Genomic DNA, 9579 nt, shown 5'->3' with positions numbered 1-9579 from the left:
CTCTTATGACCTCATCCAGCCCTGAATCTGCCTTCCTGTGAAGCACAGACCGTCTCACTGCTGTCCCCAAAGGTCCTTGTTCGGCCCTCTTTTCCTCGCCTTCTCTATGGCTTGTGGCATGTTTCCTCTTGAAGGGATACTGTCAGCCTCTGGGATGAAGCAGGGGTATCTGGCACTCTTTCTTTTCTGTTTGTCTCCTTGGTTACTGCTCCTGTCAACCCTTTCCCCACAAACACAGGCTTTTCACAAGGTTGCAACCTTTGACCCTTCACTCAACTGTTCATACTTTCTCTTCTGGAAAATTCATTGATTCTTGTTAACACCTCAACTGTCATTTCTGCAATGATGACTCCCGAACCTGAGCTATCTTGCCTCCTATCTAAAGATGAAGGCCCACATCTCCAGAGGCCCAGTGGGTGATGCATATGGATATCCCACCATTGCTCAACCCAAGAGGCTTAAAATAAATTGCCCAACTCCTCAAAACATGCCCTCACTCACCTGATTCCACTTCAGTTTATAGGCCTCTCAAACACCCAGACCTGAAATCTCTGAGCCATCTCTGAAACCAGCCATTCAAATCTTCAGGTCCAGCTCTAGCCCTCATTTGTCAGTTAGCTTGGTTATTTGCAAATCCTTAGTCTTGATTTCGTCACCTGTAAAATGGGGTTAAAGTGAAGCTCAAATGAGAAGGTGAGATCATGGATGTAACTGTGTTCTGCAAGCTTAGACTGCTATGTGCATATTAGGTAATTTTTTTTTCTCACTCAGCCTAGAACATGGCATATAATAGACACTGTAAATATATGCTGACAAACTGAAAATGAATGAACAGTGGTTGAATCAATGCAACATGCGCATCTTTTAAATGCCAAAGCATTTGCTGTATGCTGTATCACCCACTTGGCTCAGATTTCATACTATCCAGTCTTTTGTTACATACATTTTCACTATATATGTTCTGACATCTCAACAGACATTCAAATTCCAAGAAGCAGATGCTTTCCTTATTTTTCTGGGATTACTCCCAGGGCCCAGCCAAGTCCTTACAAAGCAGCTATGCACTAGTATTATCCCTTTTGTAAGTGTATATCAGCTAAATTTTTTCAATTAAGGAATTGGTACATTGTATTTTGGCAGCCCATATTCTTGAAGTTCTATTTATTTATTCATTTTTTAAATCATGACTAACATCTTGTTGAGAAACTACCACTAAACAGTGACTGTAGTGGCAGAAGGAAAAAAGGGTTTGGTCAGGCCTCTCACTTTCCAGATTTGTTTCAACTCAGTCATAAAATTCCTTCCCTGTTGAGTCTCAATGGCCAATGGCATTGTCACTCTGATATATGTAATTTAATCAAGCTGCTCTGGTTATGTTAAACTAAGCCAAGCTGTGCAAATGCAACTACAGATTGTACCAGAAATTGGAGCATTTAAAAAATTTATTTATTCATGATGGCATTTCTACATTCAAGCAAACAGCAATTATGCTGTCTTTTCTCCCCCTTTCTTAGGAAAACTTACTCCCAGAGGGAAACACAAAGCAAAGAAGCAGTGCCCACATACTGGCTGGAGGGTGATTATGACTGAAGGGGAAATACGTACGTGTCAAACAGCACAGCCTTGGGGTTATCTAGGCTCTATGAAGTGGACTTTTCAGTGGGATTTGAGTGGGTGGAATTGCTGTATCACCCACAAAAGTACTTTCATTACCAATTTCCCATCAGACATTTACTCAGGGCTCTATCTTTATTACTCTGAGTATTGGCACATTAAGTGTACTAAGTTTAATGAAACAGAAATGAATGAATGATGGACACTTCCCTGTTGTGTCTGAGCCCAGCAGGGTTTTACATCTTATAAGTTACAAGTAACGGCCACAGGCCAGATGTATCAAATACAGATGAGATACATTGAATACAGATGTCACAGGCCAAAAGGCTCAGTATATTTATTAGTCTAAATAACTTTTTAATTTCCCTTTCTGGAACAAACTCCTCCAGGGATATAGCTTAGATAATTTGTGCTCCCTCATAACTTACTTCCAAAATTGCCTAGTTTTAATACAGAGTGCTCAAGGATGTGGCTATGAAAAGTATGGATTCCTAAGTTACAGCTCTGTACTAGTTTTCCAGGGCAGCTGTAACAAACTACCATAAATTGACTGGCTTACCTAAGAGATTTATTGTCTCAGAGTTCTGGAGGCCAGAAATCTAAGACAAGGGTCAGCAGGCCCACGCTCCTTCTGCAGGCACTAAGGGAAGGATCAGTTCCAGGCCTCTCTTCTGCCAGAAAGGAGTTTCCTGGCTTTGTGGCAGCTTAACTCCAAATTTCATGTGGTGTTCTCCCTGTGTGTGGGTGTCTCTGTGTCCAGATTTCCCCTTTCCATAAGGATTCTAATGACCTCACATTAATGTGATCATCTGCAAAGACCTTATTTCCAAATTCAGTTGTAGCCATAGGTCCTGGGAGTTAGGACTCCAACCTCTTTTGGGGGACACAATTCCACCCATAAGAGCCCCAGGTAATCATTGCAGTGGGTTCCCATATAAAGAGCAGAGAAACGAAAGTCAGTCTAAGCACCACAGCAAACAAGTAACCTTGGCATTTGAAGCCACAGAAACGGCGAGGCCACCCATGCCTCTGAATCATACTTCATAGTGTTAGGTTAGATCACATTCGATTCTATTTTCTAAGGAATAAATAAAACTGTCCAGAAAGGGGAAATGTTATCTTTAAATGACCATTAAAACTAGGTTTTCACAGATGAATCACCATGAGAAGAAACATTTGGGCATGACCAGCTATACCTGGACATTTTAGAAATTAAAATAAAGAGAAATGATGCAGCCTCCACCTGACATGATTTGTTTTAGGACGAAGGAAACAAAGCCTTTTATGTTGACAGGATGCACACCAAAGTAATGAAAGACAGCATTTGGGATAATGGGCTTTTGATGACAAGGGCTAAACACTTAAAACTGCAAACTTTCTCCTTTGAAATATGCAGGTAGACCATTTCTTTTTTATTTGGATGTTCTCTATAATAGTGTTTTCATTTCTAATATCCTATCATGATTCAAGGGGTTTCTCAAACTAAGTACATTTATGATAAATACAATGCAAAATAATAACTGGCACATCATTCTTCCTCAGTGCCATGCTTTGTCCTCCCTGTTTTGTACATACGGACATACTGAGTCCTCAGCACTCCCATGGATGAGGCAGTATTGTCACCACCATTGTACAGGAGAGGCACAGACAGCTTACCTATGGCCACGCTGCTACCACAAGTGGAACTGAAATGTGAACTCAGAAGCTCCAGCTCTAGAGCCTGTGTTCTGTAATATTAACTTCCAAATGTATGAATTTTAAAAGTTCTAGGGAACCAAACTGAAAAAGTGAAGTTCTTTCAACTCTCTTTTTGAAGTCCTCTTAGCTATTACCACTGCCCAGATGAAGTCTGCCGAAACCAGTATTATACTGTTCACTCACCACAAGGATAAGCTCTCTGTTTATTTATCTTCACTGATCTGGGGTTTGTTCTGGTTTGGGCTTTATGGTACTCTTTCGTCAGTAGACCTAACGGAAAGCTGGTTTAGGAAATAAGGTGACTCTGACAATTCTCTGGTTTATAAAATTTCTTTTCTCAGGGAACCCTAGCCCTGTTTTTAGGGCATTTCAGGCAGATTGTCCAAGTTAATCTCTCTTAGTTAAAGTCACTTATTATAATAATTAATTATATCTGTGAACTCCCTTTAGAGAAACAACTAATTAGTGCTTGATTAAATAGCTAGGGACTATAGCCTAAAGTTGACATATCACACATTTATATATATATGTGCGTGTGTGTGTGTGTGTGTATACACATATATATGTATATACATATATATAAACTATATATGTGTGTATATATAAAGTTGACATATCATATAAGTATATATATAAAGTATATAAAATTGACATATATATGTATATATAAAGTTGGCATAGCACACATTTACATATATATGTGCATGTATATATATACATGCAATATATATATACACGGAAAGAAAAAGAAATTACATTTTCTGTTTGGAATTAGGTTCTTGGACAACATAATTAATAATACAGAAGACAGCTTTGTACATTGTCAAATGGAACCAATTTGGTTGACATTTTTTCTTTGAAAAATCATCCGAAGAGTAATTTTTATCCAGAACTTTGTTTTCAAATAAATTTTTCTAGGAGGAAAAAATTATTAAACTTCTAATTTCATATAATTTTACTCATAAAATCTTTCCGGAAAAGTATTCTATGATGCAAAGAAATTCAAGTATTACCAGTTTGAGGAAGAGTCTGGACTTGTCAGAGCTCTGGCAGAAAACAGTTTTCTCCTGCACGGCTCTTCACACCATCTCTTTTGGATCTCCTCTACCATCGGTGGGCGATCTCGGGCAGAGCCCATCACTTTTCCAGTCACTTGATGTCCCATTTTCTGGTATTAAGAAGAAAACTCCAACCTCATGTGCTCTTCACTGGCTGCCTCTGGCACCTCCTGGGTGGATAAGTGGAGCGGGAGGGAGGTCTGAGGTGAATGGTGCTGTTGCAGCCGGCAGGGACCCCAAGGCCAACTCTTCCCCTCAGGCGCTATGTCACTGGGTCCGTCAGGGACCCCTGCCTTCCAGGGACTTTGGGCGCTGTACTTTTCCAGGTCACAGGCTCTACTCTGAGGGGGTAGCTCACTTGACTCACCCTCACTCCTGCTCTGAACAGCGTGAACTCGCTCACAAGGGTCACCTCCGCTCACATGGAAGAAAGTGTCCTTTCAAGATCGCTCTAGACCAGCTGACTTTCATGAGATCCCTCTAGCTCATGGAGACATTCCGCATCTGGGGTGACACACCATCTCCAAGGCAGCTCTTTGTCCTTGCTTTGCCACCAAGGGCAGCTCCAGCCAGCTGCTGCATGGTAGGCCACTGCAGACAAGTGGAAAGCACCAGACACTTCCAATTCTGGAGCACGAGACTAGCTTCTCCCAAAAGTTTCCAAGAACATTCTCTTCCCACTTGCCCTTAAGCCCAGCAAGAGGCTAACCAAGACTGACTTCATCCAGGTGGTAAGCTGTTGCCTCCCTTCTTGCAGATAATATCCATGAATACTGCCCCTGAGGCACCCACTCTTTGGGTTTGTGTTAGGGTGGAAAGCACAGAACTTCCTACCAATCCAAATCTTTCCCCAAGAACACCTCCCTTTATCCACCAGCTCCATATCATCCTTTATCATAAAACTAGAGGCTGATGAGCTCACAGAAACACTCTAACTGTCTCTTAGCAACTCCTGCATGGATAGTCTAGCATCAGTCTTTAGAATGCTTGGATGTTTGCACCATTGTCTTTTTTTTTAAACATATACACAGCTACAATTTATTTAAAACCTACCTATTAAGTGCCAAGATCTGTAATTGGCCAGTTATACTGGAAAATAACAGACTGAGAGATAAATGTTGACACTGTGCTTCCAAACTGTCTTGGGAAAGGTGTGGCACCATTGCCTTCCCTTGGAGCCTTAACCAGGGCTATGGAATATGGGACATTCCCATTTAACAGCCTTCTACAAAAACTTAAGGAAACAGTTATATTTCAGGTAATAAATACTAATTAATCTTTGATTTTTCAGTATTTATTACATGCACCCTATAGTTCTGAAGTAGAAGCTCTCTCCATTAGGTATATGGAGAAGCTTCTGTCTGTTCTTTAGGAATGAAGTCTGTTCATGCTTTGGAGGTTCGTTATGAGATTTCTGCATTCAAGGCTGGTTATGGACTGAATGATTTTGTCCCCTAAAATTCATATTCAGAAACCCTAACCCACAGTGTGGTTTTATTTGGAGATGGGGCCTCTAAGGAACTAAGGTTAAATGAGGTCATAAGATTGGGGGCCTGATCGGATAAGATTTGTGTCCTTATAAGAAGAGATGCCAGAAAGTTTGCATGGTCTCTCCTTCCCTGTGTGCACACAAGAAGAGGTCATATTAGCACAGCATGAGACTCTTACCACCTACAGGCCAAGAGAAGAGTGCTCAGAACAAAACCTACCCTGCTGGTAGCTTGACCTTGAATTTCACAGCCTCTGGAACTGTGAGAAATAAATTTCTGTTATTTAAGCCACCCAATCTGTGGTCTTTTATTATGGCAGTCCTAGAAAACTAAGACAGGGCAATGTACATCTCCATGCATCCATTTTTATTTTCTCTCAACAATTTTGTTTCCTGGATCACTAGATTCAATGGGCTCCATTACCACACTGGTTGTAATGCTAAATGCTTATCCTATAGATACAGTTTCTGATGACACATTATCTTTAAGGAAAAATTAAACATGCTACAGCAAGAGGATTGAATAGCAAAGATCATTTCAGCCAGCATCTCATCTGCCATTTAGTCCAGCTTTGCTAGCAGCATATGAGAAAGCAGACTCACTTTGGGAGCAGGGACATGGAGGCACTGGGAAAGACAGAGTCAGGGCCTCCATTAGACACTGTGCACGCTCTCTGCGTGAATTGAGAAAGGCAATCTTTCCTCAAGTAAAAAAAAAAAAAAAAAAGCAAACTCATTATTGCACAACCAGACCCACAGCACATGGTCTAAGGAAAACAGGAATGTAGGCAGCTGCCTCAGTTGGCATCATCAGGAACCCAGCCAAGTGTGGCAATGAGTGGTTATCTCGTGTCATTATTTCTTCTCATCAAAATCAGTCCAGCCTATGGTTTATCACACTGGCTGATGACTCAAAAAGACTGTCAAAGAAAATCTCCTTTACTGCTCATTGAGAATACTATACAACTTTTCAAGTTGCTCAATGCCAAATCAATTCTGGTTCAAGGCCAAAGCTAATATTAGAAGAAAAAAGTTTTCAAGTGTTTGTTTATTTAAAAAGAACAAAATCTACCCTAGGGAATGGACTTCTTCCCGCAGGGGTGTGGTAGAGGGTGTCATATGAGGCCAAGCCTAAGAAAAAAGACAAGGAAAGGTTTTTTTCCCCCAGTTTCAGACTAGCCATCTGTGACTTAAAAATAAAAGTGAAAAAAAAAAAAAAAGAAGAGGTCTTGGAGAATCTTTGGCTTCCCTTTTGCCAATATTTTTGAGAGTTTACTTTCTGTTCAAAATGTGAAAGGAGCATAATTATTTCCATGTCTGACTAATATACACTTGTTTGTGAAAGGCCATAATTCTGTAACCCATGTGGACCACGGTCTCGGGGTGTATTGAAATGTTTAAAACTGAGGGCCGTTTCCTTCCTGGTTCTCTGCTGGCTGAGTCACCACGTCCTTGGGGAAGGTGTTTCCTCTCCGCGAACTCGCTTTCAAAAAACAGAGATAATAGTGTTCCTGAGCTCCTTACCTCACATGGATGTAGTCAGCAGTAACAAGCAAGAGACCCATATTTTTAGAGTAGAAAGGAAGACACTGTTTAAATTTTAAAGTGTTTTTCCTCCCGTAGATCTATTTTGTGCATCTGAAAGTTCTTAAATGGATCACAGTATACAGGAAGGGCCTAGAAGACTCACAAAGACAAGGTAATAGTTGACTTTGTGGGACAATCGCTGGGATCTCTTCAGGATCCTTATAAAATGGACAAAGAACAATGGCATGTATTTATTTGGGGGTCTTTTTACAGAAAAGAAGCTACTAAACAAGTCAGAGGGTGAACTAACAAGAAAAATTATCACATTTTAATAAAAATAACATTGAACTGAGAGTTGGGGAGGAGGGGAATCTGGAGTCTGGATCTTGATTATTAACCTCATAAGTCAATTTAGGTTCACTAAACCTCAGTTTATTAATCTGAGAAATGAGAGCAGATGATAATAGTTACCAATTCTAGAGTGCTAAATTGAACAAGATTCAAATGACATAATATATGTAAATAATCCTTAAAATTGTAATCCTGTGCAAACATTAGGATTTGCTGCTGCAGCTGAGCCAACCAGCCCATCTCTCTGGTCACATCATCCGTTTCAAGGGCAGTGGCTACACCAATTTTCTTGGACATGAAAACTGTGCCAGCAAGTCCCACGTAATCAGAGCTCCCACCCAGCCATTTTTCACTTTGACAGGGGTTAAAAAAGGAAGGGAAGGGCTGTGTTCCATGGTCAAGCTATCCTTTGATTCAGATGTGAAATGAGAGCTTTGGAGTGGAGGCGAGGGTCGTGCTGGCTGGGGAATGAACTGCCTCCTTCTGAGGAGCCTCAGGTCACCCCTCCTTTGGGGTGTGTCGCAGAGACACAGTCAGCCAGCTTTCCACGCAATAAGTTTGGAGTCTGGCTAGCCCAGGCAAGGGCTAAGAGAGAGATTTATGGAAGAAGGCTTTCAACATTTTCAAATATTGGATGGCAAGAAAGCGGTTTTTCTAGATGACATCTAAGGTCCCCTTTAGACATGAGGCTCAATCAGTCTATGAATCAGCAAGCTATAAAAAAATGAAGGAAGCACACAGAGTCTCCTTGATTCCTTGTTCCCTGTTGGGAACCCAACCATACTGAGTCATCTCAGAAAATAACCTGCATTTTCAATTTACCAGAGTTTGTCAGCCTTCTTTGGCCACTCTAGGCCATCCTTATAATCTGTGGCTCTTTACAGTCCATTCCTTCAATTGTGCACTTAATGATCTCTTTTCTTATGCCATGTTATTCCATCAGGACCTGTCTTTACAGCCAGACTGTAAAGTAAGTGGGTATAAGAATCATGCTTCTGCCTTTTCATATCACTTTGTAACCTTAATTCCTCGAGATTCGTACTTGGCGGAGTCAACCATTCCAGGGAATCCCTGTGTGTGATTTGCTTTTACTTCACTGGTTCTTGAATATCACTCCCACAACTGGCAGCCACAGCATTTCTTCCTGATGCTTTGCTCTGCCTTTACCCTCCTAACTCTGTTCTGCGCTTCCAGATACCTAAGTAACATCCATAGACCATGGGGAAAAACACCCTCTGGGAAATGAGCCCTAAGATTCTGCCCAAGGTGAAGCTATGTGTTACGGAAAAACTAAAAGTGTGGGGAAAATTGTGCAACACCCACTCCATAGTGAAAAATAAATATTGGCAATAGACATTAGAGGGGAGGAAAAAAGGCTCGTTTTCCAAAACTGAGTATCAAGTGGCAACTGTATATTATTTGGTGTTGGGAGAGTGGGAGAAAAAGAGAGGCAGAAAAAAAGATCAGATACTATGACCTTCCAGAGCACCATGTGTATCTTCCTTTGCGTGAGCACCAGGAAAATGTTTGCCAAAATACTATAAAAAGCTAATAATTTCGGCCCTTTGGATGGAGTGCAGTGGATTAATAGCTCACCTTGGTGTACCAGCTACTGAGTCAAGGATATTAAAGCCCAGGGCTAAGGACTAATTTAGGAGGAGCTGTGATAGACCAATGACCTCAAATGGTCACAACTCCCCTATGTATCCATGTGCCTTTGCACATCTTCCCTTTAGTAGGTAAGGTCTATTTTCCCACCTCTTGAATCTGAGCTGGCTTTGTGACTTGCTTTGACCAATAAAATACCACAGAAGTGATGGTATGCTAGTTCTAAGCCCAGGC

The sequence above is a fragment of the Manis javanica genome, chromosome 13 (assembly GCF_040802235.1).
Source record: "Manis javanica isolate MJ-LG chromosome 13, MJ_LKY, whole genome shotgun sequence".
NCBI classification, from domain to species: domain Eukaryota; kingdom Metazoa; phylum Chordata; class Mammalia; order Pholidota; family Manidae; genus Manis; species Manis javanica.
Note: the sequence above shows the minus strand (reverse complement) of the source record.